Genomic DNA, 27032 nt, shown 5'->3' on the forward strand with positions numbered 1-27032 from the left:
GATTCCAATCAACAGACAATATCCGCACTTACTGGCGAAGCTTCTTCACATAGCAGCCCCTGCAATAATGTGGTCATGGTGCTAATACAGGTATCCCTGTAACAGGCCGTGGAGGCCCATAGGAATGTGAGACGTCGAGGCACCCACATTTTCTCTAGACAATTGGCTCACAGATGGCGGCAAAGTTGTCAGACCTACACGCCGACCGCCCTTTACCCCCCAAGAATATTCCTGGTACTCATTTCTGTTAGAGGCTGAGTCAACCCCAGGGCCATAGTGCGGCTGGAAGGATTAGGTCAATTGAAAAAAAATTCAATGAACTCATCGGGACTTGAACCCGCGACCTTCCGGCTTGTAGCATAGTGCTTCAACCAACTACGCTACCGCGTGCCCCCTTACCAATTATGATAATGATATTATATTTACATTCCACAAATTCGAAATGTAATGACACATACCAGACTCATTACAATGTTGCCACAGCGACATGAGGATTCTTCTTCTTCTTCTTCTACATTTCATATTAGGCCCTCTGGGCTGTTTCCCAACAGATTTAATCTGAAACTACGGATCTTGCAGATAGTTGGTAGGGTTCCATGGACGGGTAATCAGCCCTGTCGCAAGGCCGCGGAGAGTTTATTAAGCAGAAAACATAAGCATGAAATCTAAACGAAAAGTAGCAGGCCCTACTCTATTAACTCCAGAAATCCAATGCCCTCAAAATTTTCAGCCCCATCTAGTATACTGGTGTAAAAATTAAAACAATTCCGGTAACAGTGGCTGCCCCATAGCTCAAGCGGTTAGTCGCTGGCTTCCCATCGCGGCGGCCCGGGTTCGATCCCGCCTCTGGTCAAGTGGGATTTGTGGTGGACAAAGTGGCGCTGGGGCAGGTTTTCTCCGAGTACTTCGCTTTCCCCTGCCAATCTTCATTCCACCAATTGCTCCACAATCACCCTCACCTACCATCTGGGGCTGGTACAATAGGCCAGAAGTGGCCGCAGTACAAGGGACTTAGTCCCACCACACTAACAATAAGAAAATCCCTGTAACAGGCCGTGAAGGCCCATAGGGTTGTGAGACGTCGAGGCTTCCACATTTTCTCTAGACAATCCGTCAAATATGGCAGTAAGTTTGTCAACGTTACGCGCCGGCCGCCCTTTACCCCTCAGGAAGATTCCTGGTACTCATTTCTATTAGAGGCTGAGTCGACCCAAGGGCCATAGTGCGGCTGGAAGGATTAGATGAACAGAAGAAACTCACACACACACACACACCAAACATCCATGCCTTGTGTGGGATTCGAACGCATGATCCAGGCTTCCGAGCGAGCGAAGACAGTGCATGTCTTAGACAGCTCGGCTACCGTGACAATCAGAACTGCCAAAGAAAAATTAACGAGTTTTCATGCTTCTTTCAAGTTGTTTCATGTTTCGTATCTATATCTGTTTCGAAAATAGACTACTTTATAATACCTCTGTATGATGGAAAGTACTTATGTAATATTGTTATGGGAAGACGATGACTTATCATTCGGCTTTTCGGTTTATAATGGGTACAGGTTAGCGTGCTGGTGTGTTCCTAACTCGAGAAACCTTGACGCTGTGTTATGCAGCTTGCGGTGTACAGGACTGGAGTGTGTAGCGTCTGTAATTTCTGTGCACAAGAGTGAGGTGAGAACCGGTGTCACCTGCAATGCTGGATTTATTGCAGTTAACTTCCCACCGTTAATTAAGGAGCAGAGGAACAAAGATGGAGAGCACAAAACGCGTACAGTCCCAGCCCTGAAACAGGGTATGTACTAGATTCTCTGTGTCGCCTTACACGTTCTTCGTCGTAAAGGACACTATTTCTTCGTATAAGGTATTAGCTAATAAAGTGGTAGGGGGGAGAAAATTACAATGTTTCGGAGTTAATCAAAACGGTTATCAGCGTATAGGAATAATCACTGATGTTAGTAAGACTACAATAGCGATGCATGTTCACCATCATTATCTTCAAGGACACTTCCGACAATTTTCAATTCTGACTGAAGTTATTTCATTATCTTTCCACTACATTCCTATCCGATGTACAGCTGGTTTATAGGCTCAATGTATACCAAGGTACAAAAGGAGATCATAAAAGACAAAACCACAGATAAATATCTTATTTAGGTGTTATATAATGTCGTAAAAAACTTCATTGGGCTGAGCTCTTCTTTAGAAGTTGCCGGTTATGCGGCTACTCAAGAACTCAGTATTTTATGGAACCCGAAGGTTCATCGTCGTATTCACAAGAGCCATCATGTCCGAGGCCCTTTTTGACAGTTCGTAACAAGCTTATTCTTTTTTAAGGCAAGGAATTGCTAGCCCCATGCCCAACTCCCAAGCTAGAGGACTACCCCTTGTCGGTTTTCCACGACTGCTTATTTAATATATTTTCATTATGATGGCTCATTGCATAAATATTTAAATTTGAGAAAAGGGCATTAGTATAATTTGCCGAAACACTAAATAATCTTGGAATGCTGAATTTGGTGACATTTCGCATGCATAACATTAACATTATTCGTCGATTTAATTGTTTAACTCTATATTAAACCGTTCGAATAAGATTAATTTTGCACTGTGGCAGCGAAGTTCCACATGAACATCTCCCACTTGTCTGCCTCAATGAATAAAACCTACAGTAACGCAGAAAAGAATTTAGATTACTGTTGTTATACTGGTGATATATTTTATTAAAGTATTACGTTTTGTTGTTATATTTCTCTTAATTATAATTTACTATGGTTTACTTATATTAACTCGTAAGCTTCCTCAAGACTCAATGCTATACATTTGACTAACCACACTGTATTGTCTTACTTCACCATCTGCACGCACAGGAGCACTTTGTTATATTCCTGTGATTTTACGCCGTGAGCTACTGCAGTCATACCTACATTAGTGTACTTCTAACCCCTGAAGCTGCGGCTATTAAAGTTACACTGTACCTGTATCCCTCAAAACGAAACTCCTCTGTCTGTGTTCGCTGTCAAGTGGATACCCGTGGCAAGATGGAAACTCTTTGGTATTATGTGACGTCATTATAATGGCGATGCCAATATGGCCGGAGTATAATGTAATTCGAGATGAATAAGAACAGTCTATACTAGGCAGTTCGTCTGAATTTGTTTTTCCTGCTGAAGTATACGGACACTAAATCAAACATAACTATTCTGGGGGCCAGAATTCACAAAGCTTACTTTTCTGTTGCACAAATTCTAGTCAAAGAGATCTATTACTCTGTTACTGTTGTCATTTTACTTTATTCTTTTTGAAGAGTCCATTACTTAATTACTGTGTGGGTCAAATTTGTAGGCTGTAACCTCAAAATGTCTCAGCATCACTACGACTGAAAAGTTAGAATTACAAATAACATTTAATTTCATTTAGTATTTTGTAAAGTGCCGGTCACAGTTGCCGCGAGGTCTGAGGCATGAACTGTCTTAGCTCGCTCGGACTCCCGGATAGTGGGTTCGAATCCCACTCAGGACATGCATGTTTGGTGTGTGTATGCGTTTTTCCCGTCTTTGTGTTCTCCTGTGTTTAGGTAGCGGCATTGCGACGGGCTGATCACTCGTCCAAGGAGTCCTACCGTCTGTGAAAAATTATTACGGAACTGAACAAAAGGCCTGAGCCCTGAATGGGCTGGAAGAGCCATGGAAAAAAACTGCCACTTCTTGTCGAAGGAATAAAATACTTTTACTCCGTATGATCATGAAAATATTCCACGATGCATTACAACACACTTCATGTTATGTTAGATCACATAATGCTAGAAGGTGATCATGGTCAAAGTGAAAATAATATTGACGAGGAAATCGTATTTACTTACCTACTTACTCATGGAGCTGAGCCCTTCTGGAGGAGCCGCCAATTCTGCAACTACTCAAGAGTTTATGGAACCCGAAGGTTTATTACCGTGTTCACAAGAGCCATACACTGGTCCCTATCCTGAGCCAGATCAATCCAATCCATACCATCCCATCCTATCTCTCTAAGATCCATTTTAATATTGTCCACCCACCTACGCCTTGGTCTTCCCAGTGGTCTCTTTCCTTCTGGCTTTCCCACCAATATCCTATATGCATTCCTCGTCTCCCCCATTCGTGCTACATGACCTGCCCACCTCATCCTCCTTGACTTGATCATTCTAATTATACTTGGAGAAGAGCACAAGTTATGAAGCTCCTCATTTTGCAGTAGGAAATAGTATTTAAGAATTGAATATTCAAGGACTCAGTCTATGTTTCGCTCATAACCCAAGGAATGTACGGGAGTTAAAATATGATTGCGATTCTATTTAAGATATCTGCAAGTGTAGTTGCAATATTATTATTGTGATTAAGATACTGACTGCCCTATTTCCCTAGTGTAGAAATATTCCTGAGCGATGACAATATTTCAACTTCCTTTAAGGAAATATTTTCCTGGGAACCCAAATTTAGGACCTGACAAATTATACAGTATAATACAAGGACACACATGTAAACATTAAATGTAACGAAATGTGGCTCACACAAATTCAGTTTGTCTGCGTCATCTTACCTTCATAAGACGGCAAAATTTCTCACTCTGCATATTCAGAATTCTGGTAGATCATGCAAGGGCCGGATTACGATTATGGCCACCCCTTATGAATTCATTATTCTTATAGCTCATCCAAGATGTATACTATGGACAGTCGGTATCCTGGCCGAAATTCGGGCCGAGTATTTGAGGAATACAGGCCTAGAATATTACCACTACCACACCATGCTCGGAATTCCTGGAAGGTCTGCAGGGAGATGCAAGTTACGCTCTATTAAATTTAGGTTAGTGGTCAGTTTCTAGCTCTGGCCGCTCTATCCCAAGGAAATAACCGCGTCATGTAGTCGAATGGGAGGGCTGTAGAACCAGTTTGGACGAACAGGAAATTCTTTCACCTTCTGGGAGTTGAAAGCTGGTTGTGGAGCCCACAGTGAATCACTTCGCTGACACCCGCTTGCATGTAACGATGTACAGTGTAGGTAACCTGAATGTATCCTGTCCTTGCGGTTTCAGAACCTTTCTCTCATTCATCAGAAGTCGCCTCTCATGCTACACCTCATTCCCTTATGCCTGGTGCTCAAGTATGGCTATACCAGCTTTCTGCTTTCAAAACCATTTTCTGTGCCGTCGTTGTTAACAGCCCTTAACCGTGCAGCTCCCGGTTCCATGCTTCAGACAAAATTAATTGGTGGTCTGAGCTTAACTCGCTAGCCGGACTGGACTGGGGTGGGTAAGGGCGTGCTACGGAAGAAATAAATAGCGTTGTCTCAGGTAGGGGGCTTGATTTATAGCACAGCAACACCTTACGTCTGCTTCTGATGTGTCCATTCCGTAGGTCTTGAGACTTCAACAGAACTGACATCTTTCATTTTTATTCACCAGCCTTCCTTATTGTGCGTTATTTTGCATGACTCGAATGAAATGAGTGCATAAATGTCTGCATGTCTAGCCGTCAGTCAATACGGAGTCAGAAGGCTCCCACAGCCTTCCTAAGACCTGAGTGTCGTGTGGCTCTGAACCGAGAATCACAATCTAAAAGTAGTCACTAGGCGGATCTTGATAAAATGTGATTTTAGAAAGTAAAGTTGTCCCTTTGCTTAACCAATTAAGCTCTACGCCATGAAGGCGTATGGGTGAGTGGCTGTATAGATCCACATTTTCTTGACCTCGGCACTAGCTCGGCCGCTTTACCCCCGGGGAAAGAGCCCCTGGTACCCTTTGAATAGGAGGTTGGGTGAACCCCATGGCCGGTCTGGAAGACGTGGAGTAAAGAATATTCTTGGCCCCACTGGGACTAGAACGCCAACCCCTCGGTCGCCCAGCCCGTAGCCAATCGTTAGACCGACTGCGCTAATCCGGTTCCTGCGAAATTATACGCCCTTACAAAAATCTGTAGGGCAATATTTTCAATAAGACCGACGACACAGAAGTATAATATCCCAAGAGGTTATTAAACAAAAAACTCCGGGTGCTCCGGTAACTGTTACTATTTTCCTACATAGTTTCACAGGTAAAACTAGAGGAATCTTGAACATCATGTTGGTGTGCCTGTCTCCTTAATAGCTTTTGAATAATCTGCCGAATTTTTATAAAACTCAGTACGAACTGGTAAACTTCATAATATCAACATGGCATATGCACGAATCTGTGAGGCGGAACACGTCTTCCAGACAGATTCTGGGGCCCACGCAGAATCCTATCCCATAAATATGGGGGTTCTGTTCCCGGATATAAACTGGCCGGGGCGTGAAGCTGACCATTCACCTCCGACTAGTGCCAGAGTCAAGAATACATGGATCTACACATCCACTCCACATACGTCTTCAAGGAGTGGTGCTTAAATTGTTGAGCACACGGACAACTTTAACGTCAATATGTATTTGGTATACACTGAAAATTATGAAGCTTCTATTTATGCAGTTCCCACTGTCATATAGTTTCATTCTCAGTTTCAAGTCAAGATTTATAAATTTCATGACAATTTTTGTTCGTGGAATTCGGAAGGACACGAAAAATCCCAATGAGTAAAATGAGCCTCTGGAGCGAGATCTGAACCTGTGACCTCTGGAATACGAAACACAACTGCTAAGGCTAGATTTATGAGTTTGCGCATGCGAGTTAACCTGCTCAGAACAATGTCGATTAGATTTTTCCAGAATAAACATTCAGATCAGCAGCAAAGGGACCACGAAATGTGGTGGCACGCGGACCGTCTCTTCACTTGCTTTTATGTAGGCCTATGGCGGTATCTAAAGCGTATTCGGAGCCATTTCAAAAAAGTGTCTCTGTTATTTTGAAAATTGCGTAACTGTTATTTATTTGCATATGCAAACAGAACGGTTAGTTGGCTCGAGTCCGTCAGAGAGATTCTGTGAACACATGACTACCACAATTATGGAAACGACGCTATCAAATCTTTATATTTCGCTCGTGCGTGAAGAGATTCCTTGCACATTCCTGCCAAAGTACAGTCACGACAAAGGTTTGTTCTTTGTGGAGCGGACACACATCGGATTTGCCCTTATGTACGGAGTTCATATTTATAAACCTCTTCTTAAACTGACTAAATAAACTAAAGTTTCAACGAATTTCTTTCGAAACTCCAAACAATAGCTATATATTACTGTACTATTTTCTGCTATACAGCTAACATTGCGGCTTCATACTCACAAGGTCCTTGGTTTGATTCTAGAATTAGATACCAGCTTTCATAACATGTGTTTAGCTATATATTATTGTAACATTTTTGGCTATGACTTCATATTCATAAGGTCCCTGGTTTGATTCCAGAGACCAGTTTTGATAACATGTGTTTCGTGGGTATTTGCGCTTCCTGTTGGAAGGTTACGCTGAAACTAAGAAGAAAAAAGCGGGGTATCTTATGTCTTCTAAATTAAAGCCTCCCGCCTTACTTCCTTTTGAATTGTCCTCGTAAGAAAGAAACGACACAAATTTATATTTCATAGAGCGATGACTTTTTCATGTGAGACGGAGGTTACCAACAAAAATGTTGCCATGTGTAGGATTGACTATAGACGGGGTCTGGACTGGAGATTGGATTCATTGACCGCTCATAGACACGATACGGAAATAAAAGTAATTACAGCGCCACTGCTAATCTGCACAATTCACAGATCACCACAGCGCCCGCTAAGTCTTTTTCCAAACTGCTGTGTATTCACCAGCCGTTCCCTAACAACAGCTTCTAACAGTGGAGATTCTTCGGCTTCACGCGCTGAAGTCCTTTCTTCACAGATTCCCCTACAGATCTGACTAAATTGTTTACCGACTTGCTTATAATACCTCGGTACAGACCACATAGAAACACTCCATTTCCATTACTGTAGTCCAACCTTTGCATTATTAAGAATCTGCTGCCTAATAAATGGAACGTGTTTACCTAGCCGTTGCTGGAAAAGGTCTCTGTTTACAGAGTCACCGCGTAGCAACGGGCCTATACGCAACAATATTAATAAAAATCAATCAACGTGCATTTTTTTAAATCAGAAGTTTAATGACTGAATTTCTTCTTAACGACATATGAGAATTCAGTTCAGACCTTACATAAATCACATTACATCTCATGTACAAAGATCAATCTGTTAATTATGTTTAGGGGGGAAATTGCTAATTATTGTGACAACCATGCCAAACGCACAGATACGTGCCATGGGAGTACGAAGAATTTTGGTAAATTAAGGCATGTGTTACACATAATGACCAATAGCTACAAAAGGTCAAATAACTTAATGGATTTAAAGTAGAGCCAACTATTCATATGCATTCCTAATTGTGTGGACATCATGTTTTTGCGTTACAAGTCGACGGAAATTTCATTTAAAGCTTAGGTTAGTTAAACGCAAAATTTCATGATCCCGTATTTTTCAGTCGGTTACCTAATGACATTGTCAGTATCAAGACTATACAGACATGGTCTGATATTGAACCGAAGCGGCTGAAATGTCTTTCCGCACAAGTTCATGCAATTACCGTATTGGTATTCTTGATGGGTTTGTACCCCCCCTCGGTCAAATATATCCATTTCATTATTAGGTAACGGCTCTGTAAACCCGTTTCCACGGCAACGAATACATGGAACGATAAAAGAACTATTGGACTAGTTCATCTGTGTATCCCCGTACCGTTGCTAGGTAACAAGTCTGTAAAAAATTTCTCGGGGCAACGAAGAATTGTTGGAGACTTTTTCTATGCGGTCCGTGTTATATCAGAGAAAAGTAGGCGTAAATCTTCAAAATAAGGAAAGTGAACTATTAGAGCTGAAGCATTCTTCGGCTTCATTCATTGTATATGGATGCCACAATAACATGAAACTGATTGTACTGGTGCGAATCGAAACAGCGTTATTACATATGCGCGATTCAAACACAGAGAGAAACCGGTACGTTGCCAAATCGTATCGCGTCTCCTCCTCCCGCCTACCGGACATTGAAAAAGCAATGCCAATGTCCTATATAATGGCGCAAAACAAGGAAAGATAGGGACAGGTCCGTCTGCAAATGTGCCATCACCAGTGTGCCCTATCCCTGGATGCGATCGGTCCTCTGTCGGATTGTGTTAGGGGGAATGAAATGAAAGTTTCGGTGATCGGTGATATGCTGGGGTGAATGTGTGTTCTCTCATGTATCGCGAAATCATATGACGGGGAACCTCGTTTTCAGGTCGGGTGGGAAACTGATTAGCCTTCCCACGGCACAAGAGATGGACATCTGGCAACTCTGCGAAGTCGCACATGGGACATTCATGGAATTAATTCCGTATACAGGGAATCGAACAATACCACCAGTATAGTGTGATCAAAATATCTAACCCTGTTTTATAATGTTTTCTAATTCCGACCTATGCAAATAGAAAGGTATCTGTAAACAAAGTAATTAACATACAATTCTTCACGGCACCAAGCCATGATTATTACAGCTTCTCTATTTGTGACGTGAATCTGTAAACAGATGTGAATATTTCATTATCTTTAGCGTCACTGTTGGCCTTCATAGAAATGTATAGTCAGGCTAAATTCTTTGATGTTCTCTACTGTGAAATGCAAATACGTATTGAAAATACCTTTTCTTTTTTTTTTCAAAATGAGCCATCTTCATTCTTGTAAAAATAAAGTATTTCTATTAAGATATTTACAATAGGAAACAAACATAAAACATTACTGACAACCATTTTAATCACACTTTAAATGTACCGGTAAAGCTATCCCTGTAAGAGACCGTGAATGTCCACAAGGTTATAAGATGTCAAGGCTCTCACATTTTCTCTAGACAATCGACTCACAGATAGCGGTGAGGCTGTCAACATTACGACCTGGCCGCCTTTTACCCCCCAGAAAGATTCCTGGTACTTGTTTCTGTTAGAGGCTGAGTCGACCCCAGGGCCATAGTGCGGCTGGAAAAATTAGGTCAACTGAAAAATCCAATGATCTCATCGGGAACTGAACCCGCGACCTTCCGGCTTGTAACATAGTGCCTCAACCATCTACGCTACCTCGTCCCCAATCACATTTTAAACACGCTCATTTATATAATTTATAATAATTCTTTTCTTTCATATATGTTCCTGTCTCCGACTAGAGATTTAGAAAAGAACAAGCTACACGTAACTGTAAACTACTTGTAACACGTCGATATTACTATTCTTTGATTTCTATGTCAGTTGCACCACACATTAGCCAACCAACCAGTCAGTAACTCAGACAAGTAGCCAGTCGCTTAAGCAGTATGTTGCTTAGGTAGTCAGTCAGCCAAATAATCAGTCACTCGACTATCCACGAAGAAGCCGAGTAAGCAGTGACCCAGTTAATCAGCCAATCAGGTAGTGAGTAGTCACATAGCCAAGTAGCCAGTCGCTTAAGCAGTCTCTGACTTAGGTAGTCAGTCAGTCTATTAGCAAAGAAAGGGCCGTTTGATTAGCTCGGGCTGTCTCTGTGCGTCATTGTGAATGAGGGCATCATTGGACAGGAGCATCAGAGGAACAGAGCGCAACAGATAGAGGCTCAAAGTCCTTACATTAGGGTCGTAAATTTATGACTGCTTAAATCTAATGCCTACGTCCTTGGTCTTGAATGATTAAACAGGGAAAATGAAACTCAATATTTGTTTCCTTCATTCAGCTTAAAATTAAATATTTAAACAAGTAATGGATCCTTTGAAGAGTGTCACTTTCACCCGAGCTTAAAATTAAATAAGATTCGACTCGTTACTAAACCACAGAGCGAGTAAATTTCCACTTTTTATTCCACTTCTCAAATAGATAAATGCTCACAGCAGTTTCTGCTGGAGGAATGACGTCACCGCAGTGACTCAACTCCATTTCCAAGGAAACCATGAGTACAACTCTTTGTTACATTAAACATTTCATTTAGTTGCAGAGTTATCACAAATTTCACAGCAATCGGACTACCAAAAAAGAAAAGTATCCAGAGCAGGATCCATGTTTGTTTCTCTCAAACCCAATGCAATCATGGCAACAGCTGATTTGGGGGCGCACAGGTTCAACCCAGAGAGCAGTTCAGGTTGTTTTTGTAACAAATTTTATTCTTGGGGAGAATTTTCTGTAAGTAATACAACTTCCCCTACAAATCCCCACTCCTCTGACAAATGCGACACGGTCGACCAGGCAGCACATTATCACAACTAAGCTCCTGACCTGTTGTTAATTGTAGGGTGCAGAGGCCTCTATGTACATTTCTGTTTTTAGAAAGACGCCAGCTTTAAATATCTGAATTTAAATGATTTCTATAAGCGGTAAGTAAAGAAGCATCCCATACAATTTAGACGTGAACCCCACAATAGGCCCTCACTCAAACAGTGCAGTGCAAGGATAATGCAACGTGTAAACCCGTACATGTATAATGACAACGAAACAACATACGTTGCTAAGCAACAGATCATTAATAAGCACATACACGCAGCCGTTACCGAGTAACGCATTCGCAAACAAACGTTCTCCCACGGAAACGACTGCAGTACAATAATGGACGGTGTTTTCTATGCGGTTTGTGTCGAGATGTTATAAGGAGGAGAGTTGGATAAAGAGTTAAGAGAGTTGCAAGGGAGTCTATGAAGACAAGATTGTTGTGTCTGTTGTGTGATCCCTCACACTTACCGAAAGAACACAGACTGGTAATGTTTAAGAAAAATGTTCAGAGAAGATTTTTGGAACCTAAGAAAGAGGACTTAATACGAGTGTCAAGAATGTAACACAGAGAGAAGCTTCATAGTTTGTACCGTTTGCCTAGTTTCAAATTGTTAAGGCGATTAAATAAACGCTAATGATGTGGACTGGATATTTAGAACGCATGGGGACTGACATGCCTCGAGAGAGAGAGAAATTCATAGACGTAGATGGGAGGACTGTATTAAGATGTGCCCTAGAAGAGTAGGGTGAAACGGCATGGATTAGATTCAACCGGCTCTGGACAGAATCAGAAGATAGGAGTTGGTGAGTAATACAGTAATGGAACGTTGAGATTCATTTGAGCTGCAACTTTTTCAAGGAATGGCCTTGCGTAATGTCGTTAGTAAGGGTATTCGGTTTTTCCTTACAAAAGCTATCCCTGTAACAGGCCATGACGGCCCATAGGATTGTGATACGTCGAGGCTCCCACATTTTCTAGACAATCAGCTCACAGATGGCGGTAAGGTTGTCAGCCTTATGAGCCGGCCGCCCTTTACCCCCCAGAAGATTCCTGGTACTCATTTGTGTTAAGACGATGAGTTGACCCCAAGACCATAGTGCGGCTGGAAAGATTAGATAAATTGAAAAAATCCGCCTCATTGGGACTCAAACTTGTGACCTTCCGGCTTGCTGCATAGTGCCTCAACCAACTACGGTACCACATGCCCCTGTTTCGCAAATCTCATAATTTAATTTTTAGGGAGAAAATTGTAAAATAAAATGTTCTGCATTGATTGCTTCAATATATTTCCCCGAATGTAATTCAAAACTTGTTTCACTGAAGTTCTCTTTGAATACAAATTAAATTCTTAATCATAGTGATTATTAAATGCCCCACACATACCATAACTTACAGAATGAAGTAATGATCACTCTAAGTTTCGCCCTACACTGAGATAAACTTCTGAAAGAGAGAAAAATAAAATTTTCGTATGATATTAATTTTGACCCTTAATTTTTCACTACATAAATCTTCGTCAATTTATTCAATTTATTGTAAACGTGAAAGAAAAAAAAATCGCCGACGAAAGTATTTTCAAGGACGACAATTATTAATTCCTACTTGTATTTCTTGTTCTTAGTAAATCACTTGCCTCGATTCGTTCCGGCAAGTTTCACGTTTATTTTGATAAATGCTGTAAAGAAAAGCGAGGCACGTTTGCATTATACTTTTTATCTCCAGTAACAGAGAGTAAAAAAGACAAACCACCAGTTAAAGTACCTAATATAAGACCAACTTGACGTAATAAAAAAGGAGGATTCCTCTCGTGTCTTGTCTCAGTTATTCACTCCTTTTTTTTTCTAAATCACATCCCTGGATGAACTGTTTCTATATGTTTTTTTTTGTGCTCTCCTATCGATCTCTGCGCCGCTGCAGTCCCTCTTGTCTCCCCTGCTGCCCAATTTGTGACCTCTTCCCGTGCTAATGTGTTCGCTCTTACGGAACCCTCTTGTACGGTTCAGAAAATTTCAAGTGCCCAGCCTCATTTGCGCAAACTCTCCAAATGCAATGACTTTTCACGCAACGTTATTTGTCCTGTTACCGCGATGCTAGCCTCTATTCTGCCCATTCACCATCTAACCTACACTTGCAGAAATACCGTACTTGCAATTACGTTTCTAATTTTTATTTCTGCGACTTTTATTTAATTTTCAACGCCATTTTCTCAATCTAGACTTCTGTATGTATTTTGTAATTATTAATATGAAATCAATGTTCCATGCACGATTCAAAGGTATATATATTATCATCCTATATATATACATATATAAAGGCCGCTCCATAGCTCAAGCGGTTAGTCGCTGGCTTCCCATCCCGGGTCTGGTCAAGTGGGATTTGTGGTGGACAAAGTGGCGCTGGGGCAGGTTTTCTCTGAGTACTTCGNATTATCATCCTATATATATATATATATACATATATAAAGGCCGCTCCATAGCTCAAGCGGTTAGTCGCTGGCTTCCCATCCCGGGTCTGGTCAAGTGGGATTTGTGGTGGACAAAGTGGCGCTGGGGCAGGTTTTCTCTGAGTACTTCGGTTTCCCCTGCCAATCTTCATTCCACCAATTGCTCCACAATCACCCTCACCTATCATCTAGGGTTGGTACAATAGGCCAAAAATGGCTGCAGTACAAGGGACTTAGTCCCACCCCACTAGCAACAAGAAAAAAAATATATATATTTGTTATCTCTATATTCCGAAAGAAGAAAAGGAAGACCCAGGATGAGATGGCTAGACGATTTTGAGAACGACCTGAAGATGAAGGTGAAAGGATGGATAGAGAAGACGAGGAACAGAGAGCAGTGGAGACTGGTTGTAGAGGAGGCCAAGGCTCACCCAAGGCTGTAGTGCCGACCGGCACGTAGGTATTTTTTATCTAATGATTTTTGTTAGTTTCTTGTGATGGGGTGAGACTGAGTCCACTTGGTACGTCGGCCACTATTTGGCCTATTGTACCAGCCCTGAATGATAGATGGTGAGTGGGGGGAAGTTGGTACAATGGTAATTCCAAGGGGAAACCGAAGTGAAGAAAACCTGCCCCATTTGTACCTTTTCCACCACAAATCCCACATGATCTGACCTGGGAATGAATCCGGGCCGCTGCGGTTGGACAGGCACACGGAAAAAAAAAACCTGAAATAAGACAAAATTTTTGATAAGGCGGTTTCAACTCCATTGCCAGCCAATGGAAGAATAAGCCTTACGTTCGTCTGCGCTATTGTTTAATGAGCGCAATTTTAGCACTATAAATCAGAGTAAATGCTTTCGAATTGGTTAGCATGTTCAGAATTATTCTCATGCTGTGTTTCTTCTACTGAATGTAAGAACGTGTAAGCAGTACATCTTGTATACTTCTGCTTTCGTGTAAAGTTTAGAAAAAGAAATGTCAAGTTCATAAACTACTGTTATGAATTCAGGAATATAAAAAAAAAATTTGGAGTAATATATGAGTATTATATGACTTCTAAAGTAACTGGAGCTCGCTTGCCATGGACGTTTCTTCAGAACACAAGAGTGCCGCAGTCTGACAGAAATTAGGACACAGCTAAGATGCCTACGAATCTTTCCAAAATATGAAGGTTCTTGTATGAAGTAACACATTTTTAGTGCACCCTACCAATCGCCAAGGGGGAATGAGATAGCGTAGTTTGTTGAGGCACTAAGCTACAAGCCGGAAGGTCGCGGGTTCGAGTACTGATGAGGTGGATTTTTTTTCGATTGATCTAATCCTTCCTGCCACAATATGGCCCTGGGTTCGACTCAGCCTTTAACAGAAATGAGTACCAGGAATCTTCCTGGGGGGGGGAAGGGTGGTCTGTCAGCGCTGACAACCTTACCGCCATTTGTGAGCCGACTTTCTAGAAGATGTGGGAGCCTCGACGTCTCACAACCCTATGGACCTTCACGGCCTGTTACAGGGATAGCTTTACTTTTTAACAATCGCCGAGAAAGAAGTAAAATCCTCCATTTCGAAACAGTTTCCTGCAGCCAATTCTGAAACTTGAAAATTAATTTACTTACACGATCGTGCATTGGTAAATAAAGTATTTTATTTTTCTTGTTTTCGCACCAGCTTCATTCATCTTCAGTATGATGCAATGCGAACCGGTCTTGCAACCAGTAGCACCAGCACGACCCCGTCAGACGATCAGAACAAGAATCAGTAAGTTCTGAGAAGAACCGATATAGCCTGTTTTGATTCAAATTTTAGAAGTATTATATAGAAAGCCTAACAAAAATTATGAACTAATAATAACACAACTCGGTGATTAACTTCTGTTCATAGATACCATAATAAACATTCAGATATTGCTACATAGGTCATGCAGTCACCATGCTTGTAATTTCTATATTATAAAACGTTTCTCTTTCCATGGCTCTATGGCCTTTGTAGATCTTGGCCGCTTTTTCAGTTTCATAATCCATAAACATTCGGTAGGAGTCCTTGGACGGGAGATCAGCCCGTCGGAAGGAAACTACTTACACACAGAACAACACAAAAAAGAATAAACACACACAGATATCCATGCCTTGAGTGGGATCCGAACCCACGATCCCAGTGTTCGAGCGGGCGAAGACAGTCCATGCCTTAGACCGCGCGGCCACTGTGATCGGCATATTACAATGCTATAATATTTTCACGCAATAATCTGCGGTACATCTATCATCTGTCTCCATATAGAGCTTGACTTAGATAGCTGTTCTCATCAGTTGTCGAAACCTAAGCGAAAGGTAATTATAGATACATTTAGGTTTCTGCTTCAGATCACATAGGAATATGACCTCAAGAGGAACTGCATATTTCGGGAACTCTACATCAGAGGGCGCTGCCCCGGCTCCCATGCGGCAGCCATGTTAATGGAATCGCGTTTAGTGTCATGTTCTATATAAATATGGGCTGCAAGAGGAGACGGTTTATGACTATGTGTGTACGTTATGTGGCTTCACGTTTTCGGACTTTTCAGTTACTAAGATATGCAGCAGCCTATTTTCGAAAACTGTGCCATCTTGAGGATAAATACGAAAATTAATCAGTTTTAATGGAGAAAGAAGTGAAGGAGATAAAGGTATGAAAAGGATAAGACAAAGTAAGAAAGCAGATGAAGGATAATGGTGAGAGAAATGTCATTCTTCTTTAAATGTTAAAGGAGTTTTCAACTAGTAATTATTTAAAATTATATAAAAAGTTACACTCCGGGCAACTCAGACTCTACGGTGTTACTGGTTTTTTATTTTTTAATAAATACTAGAAACAGGCCGAAAACATAGGCCTGTAATTTAAAGAGTTTTGTGCATAAAACAGCATTTAAAATAGTGCCAAGCGTAGATCCATTGCTAGGCAAAAACTCGGTAAACACAAGCCGAAGCACACTCGCTTAACAACAGGACATCCATTGCTAGGTACCGGACAGATAAACGCGCATTTTTGACAACAGAAGACGGTATTTTCCGTGAGGTCCGTGCCTAGGAGTTATAAAAGGGTACAACCAGAAGACGGAAGGAGTACAAGGGAGTACAATGGAGTTCAGTTGGAAGTCAGAGGAGTTACAATGGAGTGTCCAGTTGGAAGAATATGACAGGGTCCCAGATAGTGATTTGTGAACTGTTGTAACCAGTTGTATAAAGGTTCAGTAAATTCGATCATCAAATTCAAAACCCATTTTATTAGTCACGCAAGCGGCGGATACTTGAAAATATCTTATGTACATCAAATATATGTTTGATGTTGGAGCGTTCGAATATTGGAAACAATGGCTCAAACATCCACTCTGAGGACAGATGTATGCAGGCAATTTTGTGATTGGATTTTGTAGGAAGGGGAATCCGGAGAGGCCTAATTCTAATCCCCAGCCAGAAATCCTAAGCATTGTTAAATGTTCGACAGATTCACTGAATAGAAACCTCTGCACCGATAGCTGAAACGGCAAAAGAGTCGAGAGTGACCATTCTTCTCTATCGAGTGCCGAGGTTAATAATGCGCCAGTTTTAACTCCGTTCTATCTACATCACTTGATACTTATGCCCTATGTCGCCTTTAACTTCACTTGTTTCACCAACAAGAGCATTAACAGAAGCGGAATCAAGAAAACAACGGCTTAGCACTGTCACAGAGCAAAAGGAACACGCCAATGGGTAAATTTTACTTCTGTTTCAGCAAGTTCTTGCAGAGTTGCAAAACATTTGAAATTAAACAGTTGTTTTTAGGTGTGTTACACCATAAGGTCAGGTAGGGCTTTGTCACTCCCTTCATCACATGGATTCTCCCTCTACTCCTGCTGGTTCACTCGGAGATATTACTTATTTCTGTGACTGTACAGTTGGAAAATGGCCCTTTACAGTGAGAGGGATAATACTTTTTAAACTCTTCTACTTACGCCTATTCCTATTGGTTCGCCTTTGGCCCTGGTTCCAGTCGACATCCCACCCTCCCTAAATAATTTTTCTCTGTCATAGACTTCATCTTCAACCCTGAAGATGGTGGCAGCTGAATCCTTTGAAACGCTTAAAGTAACGATCTACTACATTACCATTGCACGGCGTCATACCCATAGAAACCGTTGTGAGGAGCTCAAAGGTTACACACTTTAAATGCAATGGTTGAGCTCTTGGACATTATACGTCGTCCTGTTTTTATTTAAAACTCTGTCTCAATCCGACTCAGTTGCGCACAGTCGACAGAGCTAGTCCTTGTCTCCAAAAACTCAATCACTGTATTACTATACTATCGTCACAAATATTTATATCTTACTAAGTTTTAAATATTTTGAAATTTAAGCTTTATTAGGCATTAGATCGCCTCTGTGGTCTAGTAGTCAGAGTTCCTAGCTACAGATTCAGAGGTCCGGGTTCAATTCCCGGCGCAACCAGATTTTCTGAGAAGTACTGGGTATGGAACGGGGTCCACTCAGCCTCGTGAGGATAATTGAGGGGCTATTTCAAGGAAATAGCGGCTCCGCTCTAGAAAACCGAAATTAACGACCGTGGGCATCCGTTGCGCTGACCAAGCGACACCCTCTATCCGCTAAATTTGGCACTAACTTCGCCGAAAAGCGGCGGCCGCTCGGTCGGTATAGTCGCTTGCGGACTACTGGCCATCGAGTTTTTTTTAGTTTTTTAAGCCTATATTAATTACTGGTTCCTGAACTTTTTTTCCGCTGAGGTACGTTTTCTAAAACCAACCCATAAAAATTGAGTTTTATAACAATTCTTTAATTCTATATCTCTTCACATACTTCGCTCGTCTAGACACTTGTGTATGTGTGTGTGTGTGTGTGTGTGCATCCTGGCTGGTCTGCATTTGGAACCAGTCGCCTTCGTCAGCTGATCCTCCATAAGAGGAAATGCAGATCATCAGAAGAATCACAACAGGCGGCATCGACCTACAGGAACACCACCATACGACCTGCGCAGTGTAAATGAACTGTATGGCACCTCTAGATGTCTCCCTCGTGCCCTCTAATCCGAATCTCTTCAGTTCCTAGTCATTCTCAAGAGCAATTACTGAGCAGGCAAAGCGCCATCCAGAAGTTGTCCTGTGATTATTCATATTGCGTTCAGCGTTTAACGAGAAAACTTTACAAGGGCTTTTCTCTAAAGTGTACTAGCACAATGCATCACTGTAAAGGCAAGTGCACAAATATTGTTAACTGCATTACATAATTGCAATTATATTCAAATTGAGAATAATGAATTTATCAAGCGTGCAGACATACCCCTTGTAAGCAAAAGCAAAAAGGCCGCGCCATAGCTCAAGCGGTTAGTCGCTGGATTTCCACCGCGGCGGCCCGGGTTCGATCCCGGGGGTCTGGTCAAGTCGATTTGTGGCGAACAAAGTGGCGCTGGGGCAGGTTTTCTCCGAATACTTCGGTTTCCCTTGTCAATCTTCTCCACAATCACCCTCACCTATCATCTGGGGCTGGTACAATAAGCCAGAAGTGGCCGCAGTACAAGGGACTTAGTCCCACCCCACTAGCAATAAAAAAAGCAAAAGTAAAATTGTCCCTGTGCTTAATTAATTAAGCATTACGCCATGAAGGCGTATTGGGGAGTGGATATATAGATCCACATTTTCTTGACCTCGGCACTAGTTGGAGGTGAATGTTAGCTACATGCCCCGGTCTCTTTACCCCCGTGGAAAAATCTCCCAGTATCCATTGGATAGGATGCTGGGTGGGGCGAGGGAACTCTCTGTATTCTGAAAGTGCCCCATTTGAATCTTGAACTCATTACAGAATACCAAATCTCGGATTTTTTGGGTTGTCCCCAGATTATCTTGGCTGAGTTCATTCCAAAAGGCCATAACCGCCTCCCTCCTAATCCATCAAATCCATACTTATTTGTCTTCAAAGACCTCTTCATTTCATTTGACCTTACATAACCTCTAAGCCTGAAACACTGCTACTGAGTAACATAATAAAAATCCCTAAAAAAAAAGAAAGAAAACTGTGGCTCGTGATTTCTTTGTCTTATGAAGGAAAATGCTTCAAATTAGGATACAGTCGTGTCCTTCCACATCCCTTCCAATTCACTGGTCCTTATCATTCTAGCATTCGATGCTATACAGTCTCATTTAGAGAGAGCGTCATTAAATGAACAAAAATAAGTAAAAATCTCGAAGAGTTAACCTGTTCAAGACAGAGTCAAATGATGTCTTTTCGCTGTTTCGCCAATAATAAATTCCTTGAGTGGCCGAAACATAAACTGTTCAAATCCGATTCGAGGCAAGATAAATATTTATTAAATATGCTAGTTATTAGGTAGGCAATTAGTTGTTTAGTTCGTTATTCATTTCGGATAAGTACGAACTTATTTATTCAATAATAATTTCTACAAATATTATATTTCGGACATTTTCTACCGTTCTGAATGAAAACAAGAAAATAGATCATGTCCAAAAAAAATATTTCTATCAATGTACTACCGCCACAAATTTTGGATCATATCAACGTTCATTTTCTTCAATTAACATCTGCCGAGTATCTATTCAGAGCTACATTGGAACAACTATCCTTTATCAATTTGTTGGACGTCCCACGGCAAAACCTCTGCCTACACAGAACAATGAAAAGGTCACGAAATCGCGCCTCCTGGCGGGATTCTTTCCAGCTATGCTATTCTTAAGAGAGAACCAGTAAACACACGTCCCTTAGACTACAGTGCCGCTGGGACTGGCAGTTACTTAAATAGTCAGTAAACTAAAGAAATCTAAACTGATTAACTTTATGGCGCTGAGCCCTTCTCGATAAGCCGCCAATTGTGTAGCCACTAAAATATTTCCTAGCATTTTATGGAACCCGAAAGTTCATTACTGTGTTCACAAGAGTTCGCCACTGGTCCCTATCCTGAGCCAGAACAATCTAGTCCATACCACCCCATCCTACACCTCTAATATCCATTTTAATATTATCTACCCACCTACGTCTTGGCCTTCCCAGTGGTCCCTTTCTTTCCGGCATTCCCACCAATATCATATATGCATTCCGCTTCCGCCCCATTCGTGCTGCATGCCAAGCCCATCTCCTCCTCGTCGACTTGACCATTTTAATTATATGCGGCGAAGAGTACAATTTATGAACCTCCCCATTATTCAGTTGTCTCCAACCTCCTGTCACTTCAGCTCTTTTCGGTCAAAATATTCTCCTCAGCACCCTATTCTCAAACACCGTCAGTCTACGTTCAACCCTTCATGTCAGAGACCAAGTTTCATAGCCATATAGAACCACAAGCCCAAGAAAATAAAAGAAACAGGCTTTCCCACTTTTATTGTATAAATAAAAATGTACTGGTCGAGATGTAAGAACACTTTTTCATTCATAGGAATATTACAGCGAATGAATCTTAACACGGTGATAGGCGGCAGCGTAGTTCGTTGAGGCACTATGCTGCAAGCCGGAAGGTCGCGGGTTCGAATCCCGATAAGGTGGATTTTTTTATTTTTTCCAATTAACCCAATCCTTCCATCCGCATTATGATCCTGGGGTCGCCGCAGCCTCTAACAGAAATGAGTACCTGGAATTTTCCTGCCGGTAAAGGGCTGCAGGCGCGTAAGGCTAACAACCTTAACGCCACCTATGAACCGATTGTCCAGAAAATGTGGGAGCCTCAACCTGTCACAACCCTATGGACCTTCACGTCCCTTACGAATGCATCTCGATATGCAAATGTTTCCCCTCTGAATCTGTTTTCTCTCAGCAACTGCATTGTGTTCAATGACGCATCGACAAGGTGCTTTATCAGACATTGTTCCCTCCCAAGCCATTAAAACAGCCTGTCGGGGTTGTCTCCCTAGAGGCAGGTCTATAAGCTTATCGCCAAGGGTTCCCATCAGCAAAGGGAGAGTCTGCCCTCTCTACACGATTACAGTAGTCTGCACGATAGTACCCACTTCATGATTCTCTTCATTATAACTATTCAGTCGTATTATGAGAATTCGTAAAAACGTCGGGAAATTCAGCCTAATTTAAAATTAAATTCCTTCTCTATAAAATTATTCGATATTTACGACCATTATTCATAGTTTTCTGCTATTGGTATACCAATTTTGTTCATTACATGAATTCACTTCTAAACTGGACTGTACTTTTTCACATACGACGCGTACATAAGTATATGATAGAGTACTGTGAAGGTGAAAAAATTCTAAACGGAAATTTTAAAGGATTTATGCGTTTTGAGTTCCCCCCCCCCTTTCCGGAATAGGTCTATGTGTGTGTTTGTTTATAAGAGCCTCGTTAGTGATATTCGGTATTTGAGAGTTTAACCATTGTAGGTCCTTGTTCTGTGAGCATGAACATTCTATTGCCGGCAATACCGGCGCTCCAGCCCCCACCCAACAAAATTGAGATTTTCTCGAGATATTTTTATTCATTTTGGTCAAATATCCGCAGTTTATGGACACCAGCATCCTAATTGAAAATGTATAGATATCTTCAGAAAAGTACTAGTATTCGCACTAGGGGGCCGAAATGGAATTGTCAGTTTTGCCGAAACCGGCTCTACTAGTTCTACGAATTTCATTGTATTTCGGTATTCAGTTCCCAACAGTGGTATACCGAGCAATAATCAAATTCGTTTCCAATGTAATACAGACAAGGTGAATCGTATATGAGAAACTATGTGCAATTTCTTTGATCGATTTTTACATTAAATTAAATTACATTTTACAGAGCAGGGATAGCTCAGTCGGTATAGCGACTGGCTACGTTCTGGATGACCGAGGGATCAGAGTTCAAGTCCCAGTAGGGTCAAGAGTTTTCTCCACAGCGTCCAGACCGGCTCTGGGGCCCATCGAGCCTCCTCTCCAATGGTTACTGGGGGCTCTTTCCTCGGAAGCAAAGCGGCCGGGGCGTGTGACTCACCTCTAACTAGTACAGAGATTCAGAAAATATGGATCTATACGTCTACTCGCCCATACGTCTTCATGGCATAGCGCTTAGTTGGTTAAGCACAGGGAAAACGTTACCTTTTTTTTTTTCTTTTTTGCATTCAACATTCACCCAGTCTCTTATTCAATGGGTACCGCGGGTAAAGCGGCCGAGGCGTGAAGCTGACTACTCACCAAATAGTGCCGAGGTCAAGAACACATGGATCTATACATCCACTCCTCCATACGCCTTGATGACGTAGTGATTAATTAGTTAAGCACAAGGATTCAACGCCCAGTATTATACTGAACAAACCTGAACGGCACGGCGTAGCAGTAACGCTCTTCACCCTTACTCAGGAGTACTCTATTCGGATCTTAAGCAGGACACTCATAATCATGGCTGAGGGTTTTCGTGTTCTTCCTCAGTTGCTGCAAGCAAAAGCTGGGATAGTACCTCGTCTAGACTATGGCAACTTTCTTTGCAATTGTGAATTCGCAAGACATCGTGTCATCGACGCTCTATATTCTGAGGGAATGACGGCGTCGAAAAATCAGCCACATTAAAATTTCTGTAGAACCACTTAATGTAAAAACGACATGAACTCCACATGTAGGGAACCACAGAAACTGTAATATCCTTTGTCGCTACAGCCCCAATTTGGGCCTTGGCCTACCTCCATGAAACTATCCGTTTCACTTCGGTTTATTAAACCTTAGACATTCGGTAGGACTCCTTGGGCGGGTGATCAGCTCGACGCACAGAAAACAGAAAAATACACATAAACACTGAACATCCATGCCGTGAGTAGGATTCGGACCCACGATCCCGGCTTCCACGCGAGCGAAGACAGTGCATGCCTTAGACCGCTCAGCTAAACTGTAATATCCAGTTACATGAAGGATAGTGTCTAGCATAGAGACCTACACGGTGGCCTTTCTATGTCTGTCATCTAGTTCCTTTAAGTGACATCAATTTTATCGTGTGTAGTGCTCTCTCATATGAGCTGCAAGTTTTCTTTATCGCGTTGGAATGGAGGGGGGAGGCCGGGGGACATTCGCGGGTAGGAACATTAACAATTGCAAAAAAAAAAAAATAAATAAATAAATAAGTAAATAAAAAATACGATTAGCAGTGCAACGAGCAATTCGTGACTTGCAGAACAATGGCAGACTATGACATGCTGTTGATCCTGCTTTGCCGGATTTATTGCTCCAAACAGCCACGGCGATTTGGTTTTGTTGGAGCGGTGACCATGAATTTCTTTTGGCAACTGTACAAAAAGAAAGAAGGGGTTGATGAACTGGAGTGACCAACTCGACACTCGACTAAGGGAAAACACAATGTTAGCAGAAACCCACAGATTCGATTCCAGTGCGCATGAATGAAATAAGTTACTGAATAACTCATTTTTTTTGGATAATCTTTCTTCTGGTTGATGCCTGTAGGAAGCCATGAACGAGATTGGGATACAGTAGAGAAATCGCAAATATATGAATTTAACAAACCTGTAAACATGATCTGATATTACGATAATTTATCACGACTGCCCAACTCCAGAATACCTATAAGAAGAAAAATAAATGGCGTGTCTCAACTGGAAGTAATACTTTTGAAAAACATTTTAGAGGGTCTCATTATCTCACTTGGCTTCATGATTGTCTGATGATATAAATCTACTGGGTTGGAATAAATGTACAACTTTGCCGACAATATAACTGCAGATATCACACTAGATCATCATAAAGTAATTTGTCTTATTTATAGTTAAATACAAATCACATAGAAAAATATTTAAAATAAAATTTGTGCCGGATCTGAGTCACATTTATGTTTTGTTATGTTACAAATTACTTTGTGCTATAAGCACAAAATATTTGAGACAAAATACAGAGTTACGTAATTTTAGCAAAGGCCTGATAGGATCTATTAAAATCGAAATTAATTTTACGTGGAAACACACATTACAGACAATAAAGAAAAAGTAGCCGGTTACGGTAGCCGAGCGGACTAAGACATGCACTGTCTTCCCTCGCTCGGAAGCCGGGATCATTAGTTCGAATCCCACTCAGGGCATTATTGTTTAATGTTTGTGTGTGCGTTTTTCTGTGTTTGTGTACAGGTAGAGGCCTTGCGACGAGCTGATCACCGGCCCAAGCAGTCCTACCGAATGTGTAAGATCTAGTAAACCGTAGTGAAACAGAGAGTTTCATGGAGGTAGGCCTAGGCCCAAATTGAGGCCAAAGGGAAAATAAATGCCAACTTCCCCGGTCTACTTTTGTGACAAATCTACTTCATGATATTTCGTCATAAACTATGTTTCCTGTAAAGGGTTGTTACTCCCTTACCCAAACCCCGAGGAGGAGGATCACCTTCTCTCGGATGTCCGCTACTACTAATTCATCATACTAGCAACCACCATCAACATCTGAGAGCTGTCTTCCCTTCTGATAATCTGCAGATGCTCAGAAATATGGTGTGAGGGCTTGATCAGGATTAATGTTGTTCTGGATACAGACCCGTTTCGTGGTTCTATATATGCCACAAGCTATAGCATACTAAAGCTCTGCATTCTGCCCACGGAATGTAGTTTCTTTTGTAGGGTTCCCGATTATTTCCCTAAACATTAACCGGTTCATCTTTTTGGCGGAGACGTAAAACATTTTCTGTGAGGTACGAACTGAATGTTTGTATTGTGGTGTGCCGCCTAGAAACCGGGAGCCCATTACTAGACTCGGTAGTCACGGTCCTGTATCATTGTCTGGGTGACAAACACGTTCACGTGACAACGCATACTGTGACGAACGGCCTGAAAGCCACAACCTGCGCATCTGTTGGGCGGAGCTTCGCGGGGCGCGTTCCCGTGGTAACACGAAATATACCGTTATCCTGGGGTTTGATGGTGCTGTTGGAGACATATCCATGGTAACGACATTCTAAACAGACTGTTACCACGAGTATGCCAAACGGAACTCTTTCAGGAGGTAATTCCTATCCCATCCGGCCGGCAGGAATAAAGGGAGAGCAGTTCAGAGTCCAGAACTGAAGGCACAGAGCAGAAGCGAGAGCAGATTCCAGGAGACCAGAGGCGCAAGACGCAGACAACAGTGAGGGATTCGGTATCCAGAAGGAGTTGAATGTGTGAATTATTGTAACCGAGTGTAAATGTGTTAATAATATCCAATGAACCCAACGATCAAAACTAAGAATCCACAATTATTGGTCACGGAACCCCGGACACGTGACAATGTATTACTTATAAATTCAGTCTTTAGAGGGTTAAGAACATGGTCTTTGTCCTGCCACTGGAGGAGTCTACATATTTTTCAAACAAAGTGTATTGCATCACACTGACAAGACTTTTAGGCGGAGGGCGGCAAGGAGCAGCTACAGATCCGAGGCGTTAGACCGAACAGATTTAGAGATTATGTTTACCTTAAATTTAAACTGCAAATGAGTAAAACCAGCAGCGGTAATTTGCCTTACATTCGTTATGAGCCTCTGACACCAAGTGAGAGTTTCATCTTAAGTGGGCCTATTAGTACGGAGGAAAAGGTGAACTTGTGTTATAAGTCTGGAATATATAATGAAGCATAGCAATTCCCCTGCGGTAAGTAGATCTCAAGGAAACGCAGAAAGCTGCTATCTGAATAAAACGCTCCCCCAAAAGCAACTCTTAACTTTGTAATGCAGACATGAAAAGAAACGACAGGACACTTCAACAGAAGTTCGTCTCCTAACAATGTGCAAGGAAGTTAGACGCCCTGTTGTGGTATGTTAAGTGCTACGAAGTGGGTAGGTAGACCTTCTTACGAGGATGATAGTCGCTCACCTCGTCACGAAGCTGGAACTCGAAGGTGTATTGTTATGATTATAAAAGCTTATAAATGTTTAATGTCTTGATCCAGATAAATCTAGTACACACAATAACGCTATTTCTCTAAGTTTTATTTTAATATATCGTGAAATCTCTGACTGGGCCTCTGAAGTGTCTTCCTCTCTTCAGTCTTCAATCAGATTTTGTACAAGTTTCGAATCTCTTTTACACCTAAATCATACATCAAGCATCTTATTCTCCTTAGTGTCATTACCGTAATAATACTTGGCAAAGGAAAAAAACTGTGAAACTCCTCATTATGCAGTTTTCTCCAATCTCCTGTCACTTCCTGCCTCTCAGATTCAAACATTCTCCTCAGCACGTTGTTCTCACACAAAGCTTTGAATTAGCTGGTCATTTAATGAGCCTATCAGTATCTGGCCCAGGGACTGAGAGAGGAGAGACGGAGTCCGGAGCAGTCGTAAATGTGCCCCTCGACCCCACTCCGAAATCCATATAAATATATTGTCACGTATTGGGTGTATAACGCGACAAATAACTTCACGCCGTATTGGATATAGCGAATTTTATTCCACACT

The sequence above is a fragment of the Cryptotermes secundus genome, unplaced genomic scaffold (assembly GCF_002891405.2).
Source record: "Cryptotermes secundus unplaced genomic scaffold, Csec_1.0 scaffold404, whole genome shotgun sequence".
Lineage (NCBI taxonomy): Eukaryota > Metazoa > Arthropoda > Insecta > Blattodea > Kalotermitidae > Cryptotermes > Cryptotermes secundus.